Source organism: Callospermophilus lateralis, chromosome 2 (assembly GCF_048772815.1).
Source record: "Callospermophilus lateralis isolate mCalLat2 chromosome 2, mCalLat2.hap1, whole genome shotgun sequence".
Classification (NCBI taxonomy): Eukaryota; Metazoa; Chordata; class Mammalia; order Rodentia; family Sciuridae; genus Callospermophilus; species Callospermophilus lateralis.
The window spans coordinates 10,756,203-10,781,936 of NC_135306.1; the positions used below are offsets into that span (position 1 = coordinate 10,756,203).

A 25,734-nucleotide genomic window follows, 5' to 3' on the forward strand; every position below is an offset into this window, starting at 1 on the left:
TACTTATTATGTTCTAGCATATAAATTAGACATCATTTTCTCTTTCAATTTTTCTATTCTCATACTGATTTTTTTGACTGTTTTTCAGTTTCAGAGAAATACATATTAAAATCTTAATTCTATGATTATGGATTTTTTTTATCCTATTCCTAAAGTTTTATCAACTTTTGCTTTAAATATCTGGGTGGTACTAGTAGGGATGCATACAAATTTGGAATTATTTCTTCCTAATAAATCAAACTTCTTATTATGAAGTGATCTTTTATATCTAGCAATCCTCCTTCTCTTTTATTTTGTTTGTTTTGGTTTTTTGTTCATTTGCAGTATTGGGGATTGAACCAAGGCTTATGCTCATATTATTAGGCAAGCAGTCTACCACTGAGCTATGCCCCAAGCCCACTTTGTCTTAAAGTCTGTTCCATCCAGTATTTAAAAATTGAAATGTAATTAACATACTTATAATATACCATTTTAAGGTATACTTATTCTGTGATTATTAGTTTATTTATAAGGTTACATGGTTATCACCATTGTCTTATTCTAGAACATTTAATCACCCTGAAAAAGAAATTCCATGCCCATTAGTAGTAGTTCCACCCCATCCTTCTGTCTCCCCATCTCCTGTTAACCACAAAGTATGTGAATCATACAATATGTGACCTTTTGTGACTGGCTTCTATCATCAAGCATAATGTTTTTAAGATTGATCTATGTTATATTTATCAGCACTGAATTCCTTTTTTTAAAAAAAATTTTTTAGTTGTATGTATATGGACTCAATGCCTTTATTTGTTTTTCCGTGGTGCTAGGATCAAACCCAGTGCCTCACACTTGTGAGGCAAGTGCTCTACCACTGAGCTACAACTTCAGCCCCTGAATTCCTTTTTAACAGATGAATAATTCAGTTTGGCCCATCCCAATCTCAGCTCATCCTTGAAAGTAACCCATATCCTAGCTTTCTTAGTAATCTCTTCCTTGTGTTTAATATTTTATCACTCAAATATGTTTTCCTAGGTATAGTTTAGTTTTGTTCATTTAAATTTTTAAGGTATTCCTTTAAATTGATTTTAAATTAGATATTAACTTTAGGCATATGATTTTTAAGTTTCCCGCAGCCTATATTTTGCTGGTTATATATATGCTCATGGTATATATAGTTTAAAATGTTTCTCTCTTCGTATTACCTGCAAATTGGCCATTGAACTTATTATCAATGGATCCCGTTGGTAATACATATACATAGTCACTGGTGTGTTTTTTCATCTGGAGGCATGTAATGTCTACTTATTTCTTTTTGTGGTATTAAAAGGTGTTGCTTACTGTTTAGATCTGTTTATCTGTAGGCATACTTTCAGAACTGTTATCTTTTGTCTACTATTTGGTCAATCTATTACTATTCATAAAGGCAGGATAAATAGTTGTTTGTATCCCCTTACAAATTTTCAGTCAATGAAATGGTTGTATAGTCCCTCCCCACTGTTTCACATGTCTGATAATCTTTGATTGGATGCCAAACATTGTGAAGTTTACCTTGTTGAGGATGTTTTGTATTCCTATAAATGTTTTTGAGCTTTGTTCTGGGACACAGTTAATTTAGTTGGAAACAATTTGATTCTTTTGGGTCTTGCTTTTAAGATTTGTTAATCAGGACCAGAGAAGCATTTAGTCTGGGGCAAATTAATTATTCCCCTTTAGTGAGGCATGGCTTTTTGTCCCCACCTCTGATTCCACTGCCCAGTGAATCATGAGTGTTCTTCCAGTTTAGCTATGAGGAACAGCCACTATTCTTGGCCTTGTTTGAGTACTGACACTGTTTCTTCTAAATCTCTTGGATAGTTCTTTTCCTACCAGCATGTGCAGACCAGCACTCTTCTGAATACTTCAGGAGGTCATCTGTAGGTTGCCAGAGTTCTCTGTGTAGTTTGTTCCTCTTTGGCACTTTGTCCTATTAACTCTGGCTGTCTTGATTTTGCTTGACCCCATCAGCTGTTTCTTGAACTGGAAGAATCTGCTGGGGTCCTTCTGGCTTCAGCTTTACAGTGTCTGGGTTAAGAAACTTTCTTTAGCTGGTTACAATCAGTTACTGCGTTTGTTTCTTATCTCTTGGGCATTACTGTCCTTCATTTCCTGTGTCTAGTGTCTTGAAAACTGAGGCTTCATGTGTTTTATTTGGTTGGCTTTTTCTTCTTCTTTTTTATGTTCAGACGGGATAAATCCTCTTTCTTTGTTCTACTATGACCTAACACCAAATAATTTTACTAGACTGTGTCTTGGTGTTGGATATCCTAGGTCATTATTCTTGGGTACAAGTATTTGTGCTTTTTCAATATGTAGTTTAAAGTCCTTTTTTTATTTTAAAAGTTTTCTTGCATTATATATTTTTGTATTTATTTTCTTGCACTCATTTTTTCCTTTTGTCTTTCATTGTTCTTGTCTATCTTCAATATTTGTCACTTTATTTTGAGTACTGTGTTTTCTCACTACTTCTGGAATTTATCTCCTTTTGATTTCAGTTTTTCTTGTTTTTTTTTTTTGTTTTTGTTCTTGTGCTTCCTTTCATTTGATTAATTATATGATTTTTCTTTTAATTCTGATTATTTTCAAAGTTTGTCACCCCATTTGTACGTTTTTATAATTCTGATTTGTTATTTTTCCACATCTTAAATAATTCTCTAAATGTATATTAAGCATTTTGGAAAGATGTTTGCAGTTTTTGTTTTGTGGTCATGTTTTTCTGGTGTGCTTTCATTGTCTGTAGGAATGTGAATGTGAATCTTATTCTGGTTTTTCTTATTGTAACTCTTCATGATATTTTACCCTAATTCTGTTTTGTTGTTTATTTATATTCATATAATTAGTTTCCCTGAATTTTTAGAAGGAACACAGGATTTTACCTGAACTTTCTCTTTACTTTCTGTCTGTTGTCTCTGGATGTTCAATTTTGATTTTACTTCCAGAGACTTTCTTTTCACTGTAGTGCCTTGTCCAGGAATAGAGTTCTATTCTTGTAAATAAAAGGTTTCAAAAACTTTATGAATATTCTGAAACTTTCTTCTCAGATTCTCACTTTCATCTTTGATATTTTTATTGAGTTTAGAAATCTTATCTGACACTTTCTTTCACAATCTCAAAAATACTTATTGTCTTTTGACTTCAACTGTTTCTGCTGGGAAGTCAGCTATAAGTCATAGTGTTGGTCCTTCAATAATAATTTTTCTTTCTCTTTTTTCTTTCTTTGTTTTTCAGTACTTTAAAGATTATTTCCTCTTTTTTTAATTTTTAGTGGTTATACTATTGTTTGTCTAGAAATGATTCTTTTGTGTTTGTTCTGGTTGAGGTTTGGAGTGTTTCTTGAATCTGAAATCTGATTTTTGTATTAATTTTGAGTATCCCACTATTATTTATTATTGTTATTTTTATTAACCCTGTTTTCTTCTGTTTTTCTGGATACTGTAATTACATATAAGATAGACCTATTCACAGTAGTTTATGTATTATTGTCTAATTTCTGTTTTCAAGTCTTATCTCTTTGTGTTTAATCTGGATATTTGATTCTAACATATCAACAGTTTTTCTGACTAATATGATTTTCTGACTAATATAATTTTGCATGCTAGGCAAACAGTCTGCTACTATGCTAGATCCCCAGTCCTAGCATTTTTAATTTTCTGGAAAATTCTTGATCGTTCATTTCTTCTTTCTTCTCTGTCCCCCACTTCATCCCTTCATTTCCTTTCCTTTCCTCCTACAAAAAGGCATGATCTACTTTAGGCTTATCCTAAAGGGTCAAGACAGGTTCACAAGAGAAAAGCACAATACCTTTATTTGATCATAGTTTTACTGACATGGGGACCTTCAGAATGAAGACCTCAAAACCCAGAGTGAACTATTCATTTTTATGTTTATGTTTAGGTTTTCAATGAAGCATGGTCAGTCTCTAGGAATATGTTTAGACTCAAAGTGGGTATAATCTAATGCTAAGAGACTGATCGAGAAAGCCCAGGAAGGCCTGTCTCTTCAGAGTCTTCCTGTTTTCTCTGTACAGCATATCTTCCCAGATTAGTGTAAGACCTCTTCTGAAATGGGTGTCTTATGATCTATCAGACAAAGCAGGTCAGAGAATTTCTCTATGCTCAGCTTTAAGACAGAAAAGTAGGGGAAGATTATAGTGATATTTTTAGGCATTAAGGCTTGCTTTGGGCAAAAGGGGTTCTAGTGTCTATGACCTGCCTTGCAGAAGCAAAATTCTAGTTTTTGTGATTTGGGGCAGAGGAGGGAATCAGGAGACAGGAGTGGAGTATAGGAGAAGGCCAGGGAGGTACTTTGCTTCTCAGGCCTTCACTTTGGGGGTATCTATTTTTTTTTTTTATCGCTTCCTTTTTTCCTCCCTCCCTCTCTCTTTCCTTTATTCCTTCCCTCTTTTCTTCCCACTTCAGTGTCTGATGCCACTGATTTGAACCCCTTCTGGTTATTTTTTATTACCTGTGAGATCCTTTGGTTTTCAGGCCTAGGGTAAGATTTTCCTCCTCTAGAGAGGATTTGTTTCTGGCTTTTAGTCTAGGTACACTAGTAATTTCCCACCCCTTTAGCTCATACTTTCTTCTTCCAGTCAGGGATTTAGCGATAGATTCAGTCTCTGTAAGGATTTGTGTATTTCCTTTTAATTCTTCTCCTGGGGTATAATGTGGGGTCCTAATCCAAATCCAGAGATGCTTACTGGAACCTCATCTCTTTTGTAGGCCCTATAAAATACTCTAGTTTTATCCTTTTCACCCTGTTGTTGATTTGAAACTGATAAACTTTTATCTTCTTAGTTGCCTCTTCTGTAATTAGCCCACATCCTTTGGAGAAACATGGCCTCAAATGCTAGAATTTAAATTTTTTTTTTTTTAAAGATTCCTTCTTTTTTCTCTATCTTGGCTATATGTATTCTATGTGTTTTTAGTCATTCTTTGGTGCCGTGAACAAATATTTTGTTTTTTAATCTTTTTTTTTTTTTTTTTCTGAGCTTGAACAATGACATAATTCCTAGTTCACCTTCACTGGAATCTTTTCAGTGAAAATCCAGCCAGCCTTTTGAAAAATGAGTCCTATATTCAGTAGTTTGTTATAATGTCTCAAAGCTTAACATTCATTCAGTGAGGAAGATGGTATTTTCCTACTTTTCCTTATGAGAATACTAGTGCCTAAGTAAGTTAATGGAATTGTCTTAAGATCACAACAAAATCTTTTTTTCCAAGGCACTAAATAGTCCTGTTCTAGACTTTCTCTTTCAGACTTTGGAATTGAATATAACTAGTACCCTTTCTTTATATTGTAGGAACACAGGCACTGTAAGTGATAGAGAAATTAGGCCAAATAGAATAAGTATTATGTGGTTGTATGTGTGTAATGTAGACTACAGAAAACTTATAATTAACTTTGTAGGCATGAATAATTTTGTGTCAATCCTCCCACATAATTGGTTGAATTGGGCTGAGCTTTTTTTCAGTGGAAACACACTTTTCCCAGTATTTGCCTGCCTGTCTGCCTGCCAGCCTTGCTTCCTTGTATTGGGGATTGAACAAAGGGCCTTGTGCATTGCTACGCAAATACTTTAACACTGTTTAATATCCCCAGCCCTTTTAAAAAGTTTTTATTTTCATATAGGGTCTCCCTAAGTTAACCAGGATCATCTTGGACTTGCTATCCTACTGCCTCAGCCTCACAAGTAGCTGGGATTACAGGTGTGCATCACCACATCCCCAGATCTAATCTTTGATTTCCTAATGCTGTGCATGTATGTATATAATTTTCAATTGATACTGTATGATTAATCATGGGATTTTTATTAGAATTACAGAAATTATTTTCCAGCTTTAAGATAGGAAATCATTTCCATAGTCATATTTTATACTTCATTGTGCTTCCTTTCTGCTTTGAACATCATCAGTTTGAAAGAGGAATTTTTAAAGTACTTTTTGATATACATTATGTGAAGAGAATTTAGTTCATCTTTGAGTCTCATACCTGACGAATGGGTAAGCTGTTTATTTATTGGTTTGTGTCAAAGTTGCTGGGTTCTAGGGACATGCAGATGGGCCGGAGTGGATAATAGGAATAATTAGATGAGAAGTTATGGGGAGATGGTCTCTTGAACCTTGTCTGAAGGGCAAGATGAAAATGCAGGGGAAGCTCTAGCAATGAGAACTTTCAGCTGGAGAAACCAGAGTAGCATGGAATGTAATGTGAAGAGTGGTTTGCTGCTGATAGTCTCAGAGTGAAGTGGAGAACATGGTGGCTTATAAGAGACTTTTTGGCCAAGACATTTGGAAATATGTTCTTAGAATCTATAGTTCATTTCAGTAATCTTCTGTAATATTTAACCTTTCTTAGGTTTTGCTGTCTTAAAAAATTAACAGAAGGGGCCTCAGAAATCTCAGTCATTGAGATTAAGAGTTTATTATTTTCCCCCAGTACATTTAAAAAAAATTTTTTTAGTTGTAGATGGACACAATATCTTTATTTTATTTGTTTATTTTTATGTGGTGCTGATGCTCGAACCCAGTGCCTCATGCATGCAAGGCAAGTGCCCTACCACTGAGCTACAACCCCAGCCCTCCCCCAGTACATTTTGGTTATAAATCTGCTTGGGATCAACTTTGGCTCTCACTCAAGGATCCTACAGCCCTCATCTGTGACATGCCTTTCTTATGGTAGGAGTCAGAGACATGATAGAATTAATTATGTAATGGCTTGTAAAGCTTTAGCTATGAATATGCACAGGTTGCTTGCATGCACATTTCTTTGATTACTGCTTTCACAGAGAATGACACTGTAATTCATATGTCAATAGGCATGGTGAATCATTCTCTTCAGGAAGGAGGAGCAATAAGTTGGGCACACAATTACAGTCAAACACACCTTCCTTTCTAGATGCAAGCTTATTACATATAGTAAGTGCACAGTCATATAGATTTAGATAAAATGTGCTGTTTCATTGATTTTTTTTTAAAATTTGTAGTTGTAGATGGATAGAGTGCCTTTATTTTATTTGTTTATTTTTATGTGGTACTGAGGATTGAACCCAGTTCCTCATGCATGCTAGGCAAACACTCTGCCACTAAGCTACAACCCCAGCCTCCATGTTTCATTGATTTTTAAGGTATCTGTTTTCTCCAATAGAGTTGGAAGCCCTGATGCGTATTACAATAGATGGGATCTTGTAGGTACTGTAAGCCAGGCGGCTGTTGTGATGTCATTGCCTCTGCATGTAAACCTGGCTGCTAGTCTTGGTGGTGTGACTGGACACCTGCAGCCCCTAGCATTTAAGAACCTTTTGAGAAAGGAATATGAGTCCTGATTTTCAACTGAACACTTTTCTGTTGACACCCTCTGATAAAGATCAGCATCTATTAATTATCGGCAGCTTGACAAGTTTCAGAGGCTGTAGTGAAGCTTGCTTTTTTCTTGTTGTTTTCCTTAATAGAAGCTGGATCATCTGTGCTCCCACTGGCACAGAAGGTGATATTGTATGGACTGGATTGAAGACTCACTGTAGAAAAGTGATTCAGAAGTGTTGGTCTTTGAACATGAAGAAATTTTAGAAATATTTCCACTAATTTATTGTGCTTTATTTTTTATATATGTACAATAATGTTATATATGTTCTAAAGAACTGTTTCAGTAAATATAAGGTAATTTTACATTTTTACATGATAAGAAATTAAGAAATCATTATATCTTAATTGTCCCTCCTTTTTATTTTCTGAGAGTAGGTTTTAAAAAATTGGTTCTTTTTAGTTATATATAACATTAGGATTCATTTTGACATAATTATATAATTTGCTCTAGTTCAGTCCCCAGCACTTCCCCTTTCCCTCCATCTTCCCATTTCTAGTTCTCTCCCTCTGCTCTACTGATTGTTCTGCTATGTTACTTATAGTTTTTTGACATTTGGATCTGACTTATTTCACTTAGTGTGATAGTCTCCAGTTTCATTTACCAGCAAATGCCATAATTTCATTCTTCTTTATAACGGCTCAGTAATATTCCTGTGTGTGTGTGTGTATCACATTTTCTTTATCTAGTTCTCTGTAGAAGGGTACTTAGGCTGGTCCCATAGCTTGGCTATGGTGAAGTGTGCTGCTGTAAATATTAATGTGGCTGCATCTCTATAGTGTGCTGTTTTTAGATCTTGTGGATGTATACTGAGGAGTGGATAGCTGGGTCATATGGTGGTTCTATTCTTAGTTTTTTGAGGGATCTCCATGCTGCTTTCCAGAGTGATTGCATAATTTGCATTCCTACCAACAATGTATGAATGTCCCTTTCTCCCCACATCTTTACCAACACTTATTCTTTGTATTCTTGATAATTGCCATTCTAACTAGAGTAAGATGTAACCCCAATGTAGTTTTGATTTGCATTTATTTAATTGCTAGAGATGTTCAACATTTTTTTTCATATCTTCCTTGGCCATTTGTATTTCTTCTTTTGAGAAGTATCTGTTAAGTTCTTTTGCCCATTTATTAATTTGGTTATTTTTGTGTGTGTGTTGGTGTCTTGAATTCTTTATATATACTAGATATTAATGCCCTATCCGAGGAGCAGGTGGCAAAAATCTTCTCCCATTTTGTAGGCTTTCTTTTCACACTCTTAATTTTTTCCTTTGTTGTGCAGAAGCTTTTTAATTTGATGCCATCCACTTATTGGTTTTTGCTTTTATTCTTGAACTTTAGGAGTCTTATTAAGGAAAGCAATTCTTGTGTCAATGTGTTGGAGTGTTGGACCTACGTTTTCTTTTAGAAGTTGCAAAGTTTTGGTCTAATTCCTAGGTTTTTGATCCATCTTGAGTTGACTTCCATGCAGGGTGAGAGATAGGAATCTAGTTTCATTCTACACATGGATATCCAGTTTTCCAAGCACTATGTGTACATTTTGTTTTCACTGGCAACTTAGATTCTATGATATGTGGTAACTTGCTTCTTGCATACTTAAGAATGTTCAGTATTTATTGGGCAAATGGGACCAAGGTTTATTCTGAGGAGACCATCTTATAATACATAGATTTTGATTAACTTTTTCAACTAATTTTATTCATTCTAGTTTTAACTACAATTTATTAAAAAAAATAAAGTTAATAATACATATGTTCTTAAACTGAAATTTCATGACACATAGTGAACTTAACTTTTTTCTCCAAAAGGGTAAACTTTTGATAAAGAGGTAGATTTTGTTTTCTAATTATTTAATCTTTTTTTTTTTTTTGATAGATAGTAAAAACCTTCTCTTTAAACAAAATGACACCTTGTCAGTAGTACCTTAGATATAGATTGGGAGATAATACTGGTACCAGAAAAAAATGTCAGGTGAAACACGTAAGAACACATCTGGAGGAATATTTTGATATTTCTTTCCTTCACTTTGTGGCCCTATCCATTTTGAAGCTACCAGTGTGTTTTGAATTTAAATTAGCTATGTTGCAAATAATGTAGTCCTTTGCCAAGTTTTCAAGTCTAAAAATCAACAGCAAAAAAAGTATATAATTTTTTCACATTGCATTTGGCAAACAACTTTGAGGCATTGTGCTAGGATTTATAAAGGTGTGGAACGCTGCTCTGTTTTCAGAGAACTTTCAGTCTGTTGTTGGCAAGGGATTGGAAGTTAATGATATTGGTAACTCTACTCTGGATTCATTGGCATTGTTGTTTAAAGGTTAACATCATATGTTTTGGATTCTGTCTAGATTGAGTTTAAATCCTGGTGCTGCTCCTCTGTCAATATCTGCACGTCATCTCACCTCTCTTAAGCCTTCAGTAGGGTTTTTTGTGAGAACCTAGTGTATGTAGACATTCAATAAATGTTAGCTGAGGCTATATCATATTCATTATTATTATTATTACCGTAATTCTCATCTTCATCTCATTGTTGTGAAAGAATTTTGATTTTTCTGTTAAATAGACCTGGCAGGATTCCAGTTCTGTTTCTGACATTTATTAAGTTTGATATCACACTCTGTACTTGATGGCTCTTACTGAGTTTCTTCTCATAAACATCTCAAATGGAACTTACGATCTTCCAAATTTTGCTCAATCTGTTCTCAATTGTATTAGTCAGCATTTCATCACTGTCATAAAATACTTGAGGTAACTTATGAAGAGGAGATGTTTATTTTGTGATCAGTGATTGACATACTGGCCTCACAGTTGTGGAGGTTCTAAACCATAATTGATTGGCCTTATTGCTTTTGCCTGTGTAGGTAGCATATAGTGGTGGCAGCGCATGATGGAGCATAACTGCTCAACTTGTGACCTGGGATAAAGATAAAAAGAGGCAGGAACTGGGGTTTAACAATACCCTTTTGGAGAATGCCCTAATGACCTAAAGACAGCCCACACGGTCCAACCTTTCAAATGTTCTACCATGACCCTTGGGGAGCAAGCCTTTAAAACATGGGCCTTTGGCTGACATTAAGATGCAAACTATAGCATCATCTTAAGAGTTTATTGTACCAAAACTTGGAAATTATTCTCTTCCTCCCCCGATCCCTTTCCTTTCTGCCCTCCCTTCTCTCTCTCATTTACATAGTCATCTTTTACATCTAAATGTACAGTCTTATCTCAAGTTTGCTAACTTTTCAGTCTTGTTGCCGTCTCCTTCCTTGAAGTCTGTACTTCTCACTCAGACTGTTGTGACTACGTACTTTTATGTTCTCTTGCCTAATTCCTGTCTGTTTTCCACAGAACAACTAAAATAATCTAGTGGATCCTCTTCCTTACCTCTAACTCCTTTATGTTTACAAACTTCTTAGTGGCTTCCTTTTATACCCAAATAAAGGCCACCTGAGATACTGTGTGTCTTGGCTCTGGCCCCCTTCTCCTGCCTCTTTTCCTATCACCCACCCACTTGTGCTCAGTGATGGACATATTGACCTTCTTTAGTTGTTTCTTTTCTTTCTTTCTTTCTTTTTTTTTTTACCTAAATGGCTTAGTACCTCAAGGCTTCCTCTAATCAGTAGTGCTTTTCTCTCTGCCCAGACCATTTCTGTTTTTCTGCTTTTGCTTGTCTAATTCCTTTGTATCTATGTAATGAAAATTACAGAACCCTAAAGAAAGAAATCAAAGAAGACTTTAGAAGATGGAAAGATCTACCTTGCTCTTGGATAGGCAGAATTAATATTATCAAAATGACCATACTACCAAAAGCACTATACAGATTTAATGCTATTCCGATCAAAATCTCAATGGCATTCCTCATAGAAATAGAAATATGAATCATGAAATTCATCTGGAAAAATAAGAGACCCAGAATAGTTAGTTAAAGCAATCCTTAGCAGGAAGAGTAAAGCAGGTGGCATCACGATACTAGACCTTAAACTGTACTACAGAGCAATAGTAACAAAACCAGCATAATATTGCCACCAAAACAGACTGGTAGACTAATGGTACAGAATAGAGGACATGGAGACTAACCCACAAAATTACAGTTATCTTATATTAGACAAAGGCACTAAAAACATGCATTGGAGAAAAGATAGCTTCTTCAACAAATGGTGCTGGGAAAACTGGAAATCCATATGCAACAAAATGAAATTAAACCCCTATCTCTCACCATGCACAAAACTCAAGATGGATCAAGGATCTAGGAGTAAAACCAGAGACCCTGCGTCTAACAGAAGAAAAAGTAGGCCCAAATCTCCATCATGTGGAATTAGGCCCCAGCTTCCTTAATAAGACTCCTTTGGCGCAATAATTAAAACCAAGAATCAATAAATGGGATGGACTCAAACTAAAAAGTTTCTTCTGTGAGTTAAGTAGAGAGCCTCCATCTTGGGAGCAAATCTTTACCCCTCATACATGAGATAGAGTGTTAATCTCTAGGGCATATAAAGAACTCAAAAAGCCAAGCACCAAAACCCCCCAAATAACCAAATCAATAAATGGGTCAAGAACCTGAACAGACACTTCTCAGAAAATAATATACAATCAATCAACAAATATATGAAAAAATGTTCATCATTGCTGGCAATTAGAGAAATGCAAATCAAAACTACTCTAGGATTTCATCTCACTTCAGTCAGAATGGCAGCTATTAAGAGGACAAACAACAATAAGTGTTGGCAAGGATGTGGGGAAAAAGGTACACTTATATGCTACTGGTAGGAGTGTAAATTGGTGCAGCCAATATGGAAAGCAGTATGGAGATTCCTTGGAAAATTGGGAATGGAACCACTATTTGACCCAGCTATCCTTCTCCTAGGTCTATACCCAAAGGACTTAAGAACATTGCCATATCAATGTTTATAGCAGCACAATTCACAATAGCTGAAGTGTGGAACCAACCTAGATATGCCCTTCAGTAGATGAATGGATAAAAAAATGTGATATACACAATGGAATATTACTCAGCAATAAAAGAATAAAATCATGGCATTTGCAGGTAAATGGATGGAGTTAGAGAAGATAATGCTACTTGAAGTTAGCAATCCCAAAAAACCAAATGCTGGATGTTTTCTCTGATATAAGGAGGCTGATTCATAATGGGGTAGGGAGGGGGAGTGTGGGAGGAATGGACAAACTCTAAATAGGGCAGAGGGGTGGGAAGGGAAGGTGGGGCATGGGGTTATTAATGATGGTGGAATGTAATGGACATTATTATCCAAAGTACGTGTATGAAGACATGAATTGTTATGAATATACTTTGTATACAATCAGAGGTATGAAAAATTATTCTTTATATATTTAATAAGAATTGTATTGCATTCCGTTGTCATATATAAATAAAAAATTAATAAAAAATAAAAGTTTGTGTCCAACTACAATTAAAAAATATTTAAAAAGATAAAAATAAATGAATTTAGTGATACACTGCAAAAAAAAAATTCCTTTGTATCCTTGAAATCTGTGCTCTTGTGATAATTTCTTTGGGAAGTCTTTTCAGCCTCAGGTAGGCTAAGTTAGGTCTGTCAAATGCTTTTATAAGGCATTCCATGCTTTTCTATGTTTGTATTTACTTCTCATTTAATGTCTTCCTTCTCTTAATTTTTTTTAATATTTATTTTTTTGTTTTAGGTGGACACAATATCTTTATTTATTTTTATGTGGTGCTGAGGATTGAACCCAGTGCCTCGCGCATGCCAGGCCACTTGAGCCACATCCCTAGCCCCCTTCTCTTAATTTTTTGAGAAATGTGGACTATGTATGTTGTTTACTACTCAGTATACCCAGAGTTTGGCACAGTTCATGAAACTTAGTTATTGTACTTAATAAATGTTTGTGGAAAGGATGAATAAAGGAATGAATGTTATTTGTTTACTGCAGTTCATGTGCATTAAATTATTGCACAATAGATGGCACAGAGTGACTTTGTGGCATTAATTCTTTTCTTACATGTCTTTTTTCCCCTGTAGATCCTAAGCATTAAGAAAAGGCCTTCAGGGCTAGGGTGGCTCAGTAGAGCGCTTGCCTTGCATGTGTGAGGCACTGAGTTTGATCCTCAGCACCATATAAAAACAAATAAATAAATAAAACAAAGGTATTGTGTCCATCTACGAGTAAAAGTATTAAAGAAACAAAGGTCTATCAGTAGTTTCCCAACTATAGGTTATAGCCTCAGTAGTGAGAATGAATAATCAATTTAATGTCTCTTGAAATGAAATATTTTTAAAAGAGCTTTGAGGTTTTATTTATTTATTTATTTATTTATTTATTTATTTATTTATTTATTTATTTATTTAGTTTTGTGACTGGGGATTGATCCCAGGCGTGCTGTTCTGTTGAGCTACGTCCCCACCCTTTTTTGTTTTAAGATGGGTTTCTGCTAAGTTGTCCAGGGTGGCCTTGAATTTGTGATCTTCCTACTCAAGCCTCCCCAGTAGCTGGGATTCCAGGTATATGCCACTGTGCCTGGCCTGATTTTTTTTTTTTTTCAAATAAATGGAATAGAAAAGCAATTATCAGAGAAAGTGACAGCAAGAAAAAGTCTTGTTTTCTGAAACTTTTGGTGTGATTGTGTGTATGTACCAGGTAGAAGTATAACATGTTTCTTAATGTGGTAAAAACAATAAAAACAATTTGAAAGCCGCTGTTGTGACTATATGCAGCTCTTGTGTACTATGCTATACTATGTCCCTAGGCAGCAAAATGAATATATAGGCTGTTTTTAGAGAAATGTTTAATGTCTTGTTGACTTGATTCAGTGTTCAAGTTCCTAAAATCTTCCTTAGTCATGAATGCTATCTACAAAATCATTTGGGATTATTGATTTTTCCTTCCCTTTATTTTTTAAGAGGTTATATCTGTTATAAACATAGATTTTTTAAAAATTAATTTTTATTTTTGTATGTTGTATACCAGGGCTCTTTTCTTTCCAACTTTATTAAAAATATATTCGCAATATTGTTAATATTTAGTATGGAGACATCCATCTTACATAAAGTATATAATGATGGTGTTAACATTATATTGTGACTTCATAATGAAAATCTCTAATAGCTCAAATTACGGCTGTTATTAAATTTTATTGCTTTTGTGGCTTTATAGACTTTAGTATTACTAGTTTGATAATATGAAATGCTAACAGATATATGAAAATCCAGATTATACATAGGGTCATAGAAAGCCAGAAACAGACAAAAGGAAACCAAAGCATTTAAGGATTAAGGCAATAATAGTTCTGTGTGTGGTGGCTTCTTAAATGATTTTATTTTTCATTGAGTTTCTTATATTGATTTGACACACATTTGCATAACTGAACTGATTTTTCTTCTTTAAGGCCAATGGTCAGTTGAAAATCTTTGATGTTGTTGACTTTCTCAGCATTAATCATTGTTTTATAGGATAGTCTCTAAGGATGCATAAATTATGATAATAGAAGCCAGGGTAGGGCTGGAGCTTGTGGTTGCTGCTGCATTATTGTGTCCACTGGGATGGCATGTTGTGAGCTTGCCCTCTGCATATCATTGGGCTGGGGAACTGGATCCTGTCCCCCACCAAGCTAGAGACAACAATGAATTATAAAAGGCATCAGAAAGCAGTCCTATTAAGTAGCCTCTTTGGAACAGTTGGACTTGATGGAACAAAATAATTTTGGGGGCTCTTATGAAAATCTCATGAAAGCTTAGGTTGTGTCCTTCCTTAGAGTTAATCTGCTTTGCAGGAATTAGTGGCAAGTCTCAAATAATTCAAATTATCTCTAATCCACTATAAACAAGAGTGTGGTTAAGTCATGGAGTTTTCATGTTGTCTAATTGTTGGTTTCTGTCAGCCATTGCACACTGTCAATAGATGTCTTAGAACAAGAGCTAAACAATGACCTCTTGTTAATTCTTTACACATGCATAGTTTTATTTTACAAGTAAATATAGGAAAATTAGAGAATAAAAATTTTTAAATGTATAAAAATTTTCTCAGTACTCAAAGATATTTCCTGTGGTTATACACATACACACACACACACACACACACACACACCACACACACACACACCACACACACATACACACATTATACATACAATATATAACATTAATCTGTTGTGTTTATACACAAGGAAATATTGAATATATTTTTTCTAATGAATTTGATATGAAATGAGTATTTTTAGGGAAAATACAGATTACCAAAGTTAACTGAAAAGAAGTAAAAAAAAAAAAAATACCTGCACCAATATTTATGGAAGAATTCGATAAACTTGTCAAAATGGTATTCCTAAAAAGTTGCTAGTTCCAGATGGTTTCACTTGTGAGTATTCATGTCTTTCCAGATAATGCCAGTACCATTCAAACTGTTCTAAAATATCTTTTTCCTAATGGTATACTTCTTCATTTTACTAAGTTTTAACCAACATATGAAAATGTTAGGACAAAATGATAAGAATAAAAGGGGCTGACTGTGGCTGTGGCTGTAGCTGTGGCTGAGGGATAGAGCACTCGCCTAGCACTGGGTTCTATCCTCAGCACCACATAAAAATAAATGAAATGGGTGTATTGTGTTTAACTACAACTAAAAAATAAAAAAAGATGATAAGAAAGAATATATTGATCTTATTTATAACAAGGGAACTGACATGAATAAACAATAATAGCACCATTACTGCTCCAATTATTTTTGAAATTCCACAAGAAAATACATATTGTATATTTTGAATATAAAATTTCCTTATACTGTTCACTGACTTACAAATTAAAACTTCAATCCTATGAAACATTTTGGCACTTGTAAGATATATTTTCAGTAATCTATCAGTGTCTATAAAAGCTACTCCAAAACTTAGTGACTTAACACAACAGGATTTATTCTTTCTTTCTTTCTTTTTTTTTTTTTTTTTTTACTGTGGATTGGTTGGATTCCCCTGCAAGTTTTTTTTCCTTGAGGTATCCTCTGGAATCAGTCATTAAGCTAAAAGCTGGCATGTCCAAGATGGCTTTACCTGTGTGTCTTAAACTTCTCTTACACAGCTGGAATAGCAGGATCTTGGTGGGCCTTTCGGTGTTTATTTATATTTTCTCACTTAGTTCAGAAGTCCAGCCTCAGATCCATGGTAACCAGATCCTAAAAGGACAAAAGTGGAAGGTTCCAAGCCTCTAAAAGCCTAGACCTAAAAAGGGCTCAACATAATTTCTGCTGTATTATGTTGTTCAGAGCAAGTCAGAAAATCAGACCTGTTGAAGAAGGGAAGCAGACTGCTCAGTCTGGGGAGCAGTGGCATGTGCCATAGGGATGGGACTAGTTACTGGTGACTTCTTTGAAGATACTCTACTATACTATACTAGCTTAAACAGAATATTACTGATGTCTTGAAGCTCCTTTGTAACCCTTCTCTGTACTCCTTATATCAATCACTTCTGCCTCCAGATAATCACCATCCCCCACCCAATTTTTTTTTTAATTTTTCTTGTTCATTTTATTTTGGTTTTCATTTTATTTTGATTCTGTATTACATAACACACTGCATGCTACATAATATATCAAATAACCTTCTAGCAGGGGTAGATGACCATACTGAGTTTTTTTCATCAATCAGGAAAATGCTTCCTTAATCAATGTTCTCCAAACCCTTTGATTTATAATAGTGATTAACTCTAGATATGCGTCTCTTTCCTTCAAACTCCACTGATAGTGAAAAAGGGCAACCCTTTTTTCCTTGCCCCCGTTAGTGAACCTGTGTATGTAGGCAGTGGCCACTCCCTGGATAAACAAGCAAATGCTCATTATACGTCTTAGAAGAATTTCGTACCACATTTCTGCAAAAATCTAAACCAAATCCCTACCCCTTAGCTCTTTAGAGTACCCCACCCAATTTTTAAAGTTAACTTTCTTTTCATGATCATTTTACCACTTATAGAGGTATCTCTAAACAATATATTATTTAGTTTAGTACTGCATGATTGATATGATTTATTTCTTGAAGTCTTTTAAGTTTCAGTTTAAAATAATTGTGTTTTTGAGGATTATTTGTAAAACTTAGAAAAGTAAAAAGAAAAATAATTAATTAATAAATAATTAAAATAATTAATTCCAGTCTATAGTCTATTCCATTGATAATATTTTGGGACATTTTAACACACCTGCACACAGCCCAAATTCTTGTTGTCCTCTGAATCTCATTGTTTTGTGAGTTTGAGTGGCAAGGCTGCTTCATTATCTGAATGTATAGTATTCAGTTCCAAAATTTTGGATTACAAACAATGAGAATTTGGATTTGTGAGTGGTGCATCCAAATTACACACACACACACACCCACACACACACACAGACACACACACACACGTTTGACTCTGAGGGTGGTGAGAGTTTGAATAATGGAAGATATCTGTGTGTATGTGTGTGTGTGTGTGCACGTGCATGCTCATGTATGTGTGCATACACATGCACACATGTGTATGCATGTGTTTGTATGGGATGTAATTTTAAGAAAAAGAGGTAGAGGATCACATAGTGATACTCCTCCTTAAAATTTAGAATGGAGAAATGGTCTCAGTAGGTGACTTAAATATTATTCTGCAACATTCTATAACTTCAGTGTGCGTGACAATTACCTGGAGAGCTTGTTAAAGTAAGCTTCCTGGACTTCATGCCCAGAGTTTAAGTAGGTCTGGTATGGTCCTCAGAATGTATATTTTTAGCAAGTTTTTGGGTTATACTGATTCTGCTGGCTTAGGGCCCACAATTTGAGGACTTTTGTTCTTCAATGATTTTTAATGGATATATTGTAGTTCTTTACATAAATGCATTATAATTAATTTAGTCAGCTCCTTATAAGACATTTGGATTGTGTAAATAGTTTTGTTATGATAAATAATATTATAATGGCCACCGTGCACATTTAGTAGCATTTTCTTATAGTATATTTCTAGAAATTGAATTACCTGGTCAAAGGGCTGTTTCATTCTTAAGACCTTGGTGTGTAATGCTGAATCATATTCCAGAAGGCTGTACTCATTACATTCCAACTAGGAAAATATGAGAGATTTAATTCAACATTCTAAAGTTTCTATGGGAAGTTTCCAAAAGGGACTACCAAAATAATTTGATATTGAAATAAGTGCATTGGCTCATTAAAATTATTATATTGTGAAGGTAATATTCATTTGGATATAAAAATTTTAATATAATAAAAAACTGGCCAATGCATATTATAGTTACACCTTGCACATGGATGATTAGCATGAAGTGGACCTCTTCAGATAAAAGAATAAATTCTTCCTTAAACCTCATAAGATGTGGATCATCAGGCTCTTTATAATTTAGACTTTCCTACTGTGAAGTCACATTGTAATTTTACATTTCCTATTGTAATTTTATATAAAAATGAGGTTATCTTTCATAGGAATCAAAGCAGTTCTAGAGAAGGTAATAACTTCTAGTGCTAAGGGGCCAAGACTGGGTATGAATCTTATTTCTGCCACTTGCTTTTTGACCTTAGAGTTCATTTCATCTCTAACCCTCAATTTTATACCTCTGAAATGATAATAGTAACCTGGGGTTTATATAGACAGATTGGGTATTGCTGGAACAGAGTATTATTATTTTGCTGGGATTCATGGAATTCTGCCATTAGTGACCTGTTTCCTCCAACCTTGAGGGAAGACCATAGGTGAGAGAGCAGTAGTCTTGCTATATATAGCTCTTTCTATCCCCAGGGCCATTTTTTGGGGCCTTGGAAAGGTGAAGGGATGACATTATCCCTGCGACTGGTAGGTTTCACTGTGTTTTGAATGCCTCTTTGCTTTCCTCTTTTTTTTTTTTTAAATATTTTTAGTTGTAAATGGACAGAATAACTTTATTTTGTTTAGTTTTTTTTTAATTGGTTGTTCAAAACCTTACAAAGCTCTTGACATATCATATTTCATACATTAGCTTCAAGTGAGTTATGAACTCCCATTTTTACGCCAAATACAGATTGCAGAATCACATTGGTTGCACATCCACATTTTTACATAATACCATACTAGTAACTGTTGTATTCTGCTACCTTTCCTATCCTCTACTATCCCCCCTCCCCTCCCCTCCCATCTTCTCTCTCTATCCCATCTACTCTCTCTATCATATCTACTGTAATTCATTTCTCTCCTTGTTTATTTTCCCATTCCCCTCACAACCTCTTATATATAATTTTGTAAGACAATGAGAGTCTCCCTCCATTTCCATGCAATTCCCCTTTTCTATCCCTTTTCCTCCCACCTCATGTCTCTGTTTAATGTTAATCTTTTCTTCCTGCTCTTCCTCCCTGCTCTATTCTTAGTTGCTCTCATTATATCAAAGAAGACATTTGGTATTTGTTTTTTAGGGATTGGCTAGCTTCACTAAGCATAATCTGCTCTAGTGCCATCCATTTCCCTGCGAATTCCATGATTTTGTCATTTTTTTAGTGCTGCGTAATACTCCATGGTGTATAGATGCCACATTTTTTAATCCATTCATCCATTGAAGGGCATCTGGGTTGGTTCCACAGTCTAACTATTGTGAATTGTGCTGCTATGAACATCGATGTGGCAGTATCCCTGTAGTACGCTCTTTTAAGGTCTTCAGGGAATAGTCTGAGAAGGGCAATAGCTGGGTCAAATGGTGGTTCCATTTCCAGCTTTCCCAGGAATCTCCATACTGCTTTCCAAATTGGCTGAACCAATTTGCAGTTCCACCAGCAATGTACAAGAGTACCCTTTTCCCCACATCCTCTCCAGCACTTGTTGTTGTTTGACTTCATAATGGCTGCCAATCTTACTGGAGGGAGATGGTATCTTAGGGTGGTTTTGATTTGCATTTCTCTGACTGCTAGAGATGGTGAGCATTTTTTCATGTACTTGTTGATTGATTGTATGTCCTCCTCTGAGAAGTGTCTGTTCAGGTCCTTGGCCCATTTGTTGATTGGGTTATTTGTTATCTTATTGTCTAATTTTTTGAGTTCTTTGTATATTCTGGATATTAGGGCTCTATCTGAAGTGTGAGGAATAAAAATTTGTTCCCATGATGTAGGCTCCCTATTTACCTCTCTTATTGTTTCTCTTGCTGTGAAAAACTTTTTAGTTTAAGTAAGTCCCATTTGTTGATTCTTGCTATTAGCTCTTGTGCTATGGGTGTCCTATTAAGGAATTTGGAGCCCGACCCCACAATATGTAGATCGGAGCCAACTTTTTCTTCTGTCAGACGCAGAGTCTTTGATTTAATATCAAGGTCCTTGATCCATTTTGAGTTAACTTTTGTGCATGGTGAGAGGAGGGGGTTCAGTTTCATTTTGTTGCATATAGATTTCCAGTTTTCCCAACACCATTTGTTGAAGATGCTATCCTTCCTCCATTGTATGCTTTTAGCCCCTTTATCAAATATAAGATAGTTGTAACTGTGGATTAGTCTCTGTGTCCTCTGTTCTGTACCATTGGTCCACCCGCCTGTTTTGGTACCAGTACCATGCTGTTTTTGTTACAATTGCTCTGTAATATAGTTTGAAATCTGGTATCGCTATACCGCCTGATTCACACTTCCTGCTTAGAATTGCTTTTGCTATTCTGGGTCTTTTATTTTTCCATATGAATTTCATGATTGCTTTATCTATTTCTACAAGCAATGCCATTGGGATTTTGATTGGTATTGCATTAAACTTATAGAGAACTTTTGGTAATATCGCCATTTTGATGATGTTAGTTCTGCCTATCCATGAACAGGGTATATTTTTCCATCTTCTAAGATCTTCTTCTACTTCTCTCTTTAGGGTTCTGTAGTTTTCATTGTATAAATCTTTCACGTGTTTTGTTAGGTTGATTCCCAAGTATTTTATTTTATTTTTTTGAGGATATTGTGAATGGAGTGTTTTTCCTCATTTCCGTTTCAGAAGTTTTGTCACTGATATACAGAGATGCCTTTGATTTATGCGTGTTGATTTTATATCCTGCCACTTTGCTGAATTCATTTATTAGTTCTAGTAGTTTTTTTGTAGACCCTTTTGGGTCTTCTAGGTATAGAATCATGTCATCCGCAAATAGTGATAATTTAAGTTCTTCTTTTCCAATTTTTATGCCTTTAATTTCTTTCGTTTGTCTAATTGCTCTGGCCAGTGTTTCGAGAACTATATTGAATAGAAGTGGTGATAGAGGGCATCCCTGTCTTCTTCCAGATTTTAGAGGGAATGCCTTCAATTTTTCTCCATTCAGAATGATGCTAGCCTGAGGCTTAGCATAGATAGCTTTTACAATGTCAAGGTAAGTTCCTGTTATCCCTAGTTTTTCTAATGTTTTGAACATAAAGGGATGCTGTACTTTGTCGAATGCTTTTTCTGCATCTATCGAGATGATCATATGGTTCTTTAAGTCTATTGATGTGGTGAATAACATTTATTGATTTCCGTATATTGAAACTTCCTTGCATCCCAGGGATGATTCCTACTTGATCATGGTGCACAGTTTTTTTGATGTACCTTTGTATCCGATTCGCCAGAATTTTATTGAGGATTTTTGCATCTAGGTTCATCAGAGATATTGGTCTGTAGTTTTCTTTCTTTGAGGTGTCTTTGTCTGGTTTCGGAATCAATGTGATGTTGGCCTCATAGAATGAATTTGGAAGAGCTCCCTTTTTTTCTATTTCCTGAAATAACTTGAAAAGTATTGGTATTAATTCTTCTTTAAAGGTTTTGTAAAACTCCGCTGTATACCCATCCGGTCCTGGGCTTTTCTTGGTTGGTAGTCCTTTGATTGCTTCTTCAATTTCATCCATTGATATTGGTCTGTTCAAATTGTGTGTATCCTCCTGACTCAGTCTGGGCAAATCATATGTTTTAAGAAATTTATCGATGTCTTCACTATCTTCTATTTTATTGGAATATAGGTTTTCAAAATAATTTCTAATTGTCTTCTGTATTTCTGTAGCATCTGTTGTGATATTGCCTTTTTCATCCCGTATGTTAGTAATTTGCGTTCTCTCTCTTCTCTTTGTTAGCATGGCTAAGGGTCTGTCAATCTTATTTATTTTTTCGAAGAACCAACTTTTAGTTTTGTTAATTTTTTCAATAGTTTCTTTTGTATCAATTTCGTTGATTTCCGCTCTGATTTTAATTATTTCTTGCCTTCTGCTGCATTTGCTGTTGTTTTGTTCTTCCTTTTCTAGGGCTTTGAGATGAAGTGTGAGCTCATTTATTTGTTGTTTTTTCCTTTTTTTGAGGAATGACCTCCAGGCGATGAATTTCCCTCTTAAAACTGCTTTCATTGTGTCCCATAGATTCCGATAAGTTGTGCCTGTATTTTCATTTATCTCTAAGAATTTTTTGATTTCCTCCTTTATGTCTTCTGTAACCCCTTGATCATTCAGTAACATATTGTTCATTTTCCATGTGATATAGGATTTTCCCTTCCTTCTTTTATCATTGATTTCCAGTTTCATTCCATTATGATCAGATAAAATGCATGGTATTATCTCCACCCCTTTATATTTTCTGAGGGTTGCCCTATGGCATAATATATGGTCTATTTTTGAGAAGGATCCATGTGCTGCTGAGAAAAAAGTATATCCACTTGATGATGGTTGATATATTCTATATATGTCAGTTAAGTCTAGGTTATTGATTGTGATATTGAGTTCAATAGTTTCTTTAGTCAACTTTTGTTTGTAGGATCTGTCCAATGGTGAGAGAGGTGTGTTGAAGTCACCCATAATTATTGTGTTGTGGTCTATTTGATTCTTGAACTTTAGGAGAATTTGTTTTATGAATGTCACAGCACCATTATTTGGTGCATAATTATTGATAATTGTTATATCTTGTTGGTGAATGGTTCCTTTTAACAGTATATAATGTCTGTCCTTATCCCTTTGGATTAACTTAGTCTTGAAATCGATTTTATTCGATATGAGGATGGCCACCCCTGCTTGCTTGTGAGGACCGTGTGCGTGGTATATTTTTTCCCAGCCTTTCACCTTCAGCCTGTGTATGTCTTTTCCAGTCAGATGTGTCTCCTGGAGGCAGCATATTGTTGGATTTGTTTTTTTAATCCATGTTACCAGCCTATGTCGCTTTATTGGAGAGTTTAAACCATTAACCTTTAGAGTTACTATTGATATATGGTTTGTACTTCCAGCCATGTTTGATTATTTATCTCTCTCTCTTTTTTTTTTTAATTTAGTTTGTTTCTCCATGATTAGCTTTCCCCCCTCCACCTGTCTTTACTGAGGTACTTCCCACTGTTGGCTTTGGTTATTATTTTTCATTTCTTCCTCTTGTAGTGTTTTGCTCAAGATGCTTTGCAATGCTGGTTTTCTGGCTGCAAATTCTTTTAGCTTTTGTTTATCGTGAAAGATTTTTATTTCGTTGTTGTACCTGAAGCTTAATTTTGCTGGATACAGAATTCTTGGTTGGCATCCATTGTCTTTCAGTGTTTGAAATACGTTGTTCCAGGATCTTCTCGCTTTCAGCGTCTGTGATGAAAAATCCGTTGTTAACCTTATTGGTTTACCCCTGAATGTAATCTGCCTCCTTTCTCTTGTAGCTTTTAATATTTTCTCTTTGTTCTGTATATTGGATATCTTCATAACAATGTGTCTTGGCATTGGTCTACTGTGATTTTGTCCTGTATGCATCTACAATTTGAGTATCTGTTTCCTTTTTTATTTCTGGAAAGTTTTCTGTAATTATTTCATGTAGCAGGTTACTCATTCCCTTGGTTTGAATCTCTATTTCTTCCTCTATCCTAATGACTCTTCAATTTGGTTTTTTTATGTTATCACATATCTCTTGGATGTTTCGCTCATGATTTTTAACCAGCCTATCTGAGTTGGCTAGACTCTTTTCAAGATGATATATTTTGTCTTCATTATCTGATGTTCTGGCTTCTACTTGCTCCACTCTATTAGTGATACTCTCATTTGAGTTTTTAATTTGGTTTATAATTTCCTTCATTTCTAAGATTATTGTTTGATTCTTTTTTATAATCTCTATCTCCTGATAAAGATGCTTAACTTCTTCTTTTATCTGTTTATGTAATTCATTCTCAATGTGTTCTTTCGGTGCTTGAATTTGCTGTCTCGTATCCTCTTTAAGGTTCCATTCCATCTGTCTAAGGTATTCCTTGAGTTCTTTATATGACCATTTTTCTGATGACTCTATATCCTCCTGAATATTTATGCTGTCCTGCATTGTTTGTACTCCTTTTCTTCCTTGCTTTTTCATGATGCTCATGTTGCTTCTTGTTCTGTTTGACTGCTGAGTTACTGTTTACTCCTATAAATTTATTTGATGCTTGGGAGGAAAGGTATTAGAAGGGAAGGGAAGAAGTCACCAAAGAGAATGAGAGTAAGCAGGTAGAATTCAAGGAAGGGGGAATAAGAGAATTGAAAAGAAATGAAAAGACAGAAGAAAAGAAGAAAGAAAAAAAATAGAAAATTAAAAAGAATTAAAAAAATAATAGTAATAATAAAAATGAAAATTAAAATTAAAAAAAAAATAAAATAAAATGAATTAAAAAAATTTTTTTTAACAACAACAACAACAAAAATTTTAATAAATGCAGTCTTAGAGTTCGATTCACTATTCTTCCAGTAGGTGGAGCTGTGTCCACCGGGCCAAGCTTCTCCTCTCAGTAGGCGGGAGCCAGTCACTGTGCAGCAGCTCTTCTTCCCAGACTGGATGGGTCTCCAATCCTGAGTGCCTAGGGCCTTCTCTTCTTCCCCACTTTTCCTCGAGCTAGGCCCCTCTCACTGGTGACGCCCACCACAATACTGGATACACGCCAGGTCTGCTGCTCCTGTGAGGCCTGTTTTCATGAATGCCTGGGCATACCCTCCCTGTTTGCCATTCCCTTGGACCCTAAGTTTGTAGAGCTTGTGGCTGAGAACCCCTAGCGAATTTGCTTGCCCTCTGGTAACCACGCCCCCGGAAGCTGGTGCAAGAGACCTCAGTTGTCAGCACTGGTGGGAGCAGTAGCCGGGAGTTCCGTGCCGCGGGTCCGGGCCACTCCTGACGCAGAGCCTGGTGGGCGGGGGGGGGGGGGGGGGGGGGGGGCGGTCGTCGTTGGCCCAGGCAGGCAGCGGCCGTTTGTACGTTTGCTGCAACGTGTGGGCAGCGGCAGTTCGGCGGTGGCCGGCGGGACTGTGCCCCTGCTCCGCATTGCCGAGATTCACTGGTCTGGGACAAACTGACCCCTCCAATAGACTTACTAATTTCCGGCAGGTCTCCTTTCAGCGGAATTTTGCTAGAAGTTTCTCAGCAGGTCACAAGTAGGTGTATTAATGGGTCTCTCTGATCCCGTTACTGGGGAGGCATTGAAAGTGCTGC

The 25,734-nt window shown here is 35.6% G+C and overlaps 1 protein-coding gene and 1 pseudogene across 5 annotated transcripts in view; one reads left to right on the forward strand and one right to left on the reverse strand.

The window, feature by feature from the left end:
* Dennd1a (DENN domain containing 1A) overlaps nucleotides 1-25,734 on the forward strand; it is a 530,651-nt gene that overhangs the window by 99,141 nt on the left and 405,776 nt on the right. The window lies entirely within an intron of this gene.
* On the reverse strand, nucleotides 16,898-17,222 carry LOC143390702 (NADH dehydrogenase [ubiquinone] 1 alpha subcomplex subunit 1 pseudogene; annotated as a pseudogene).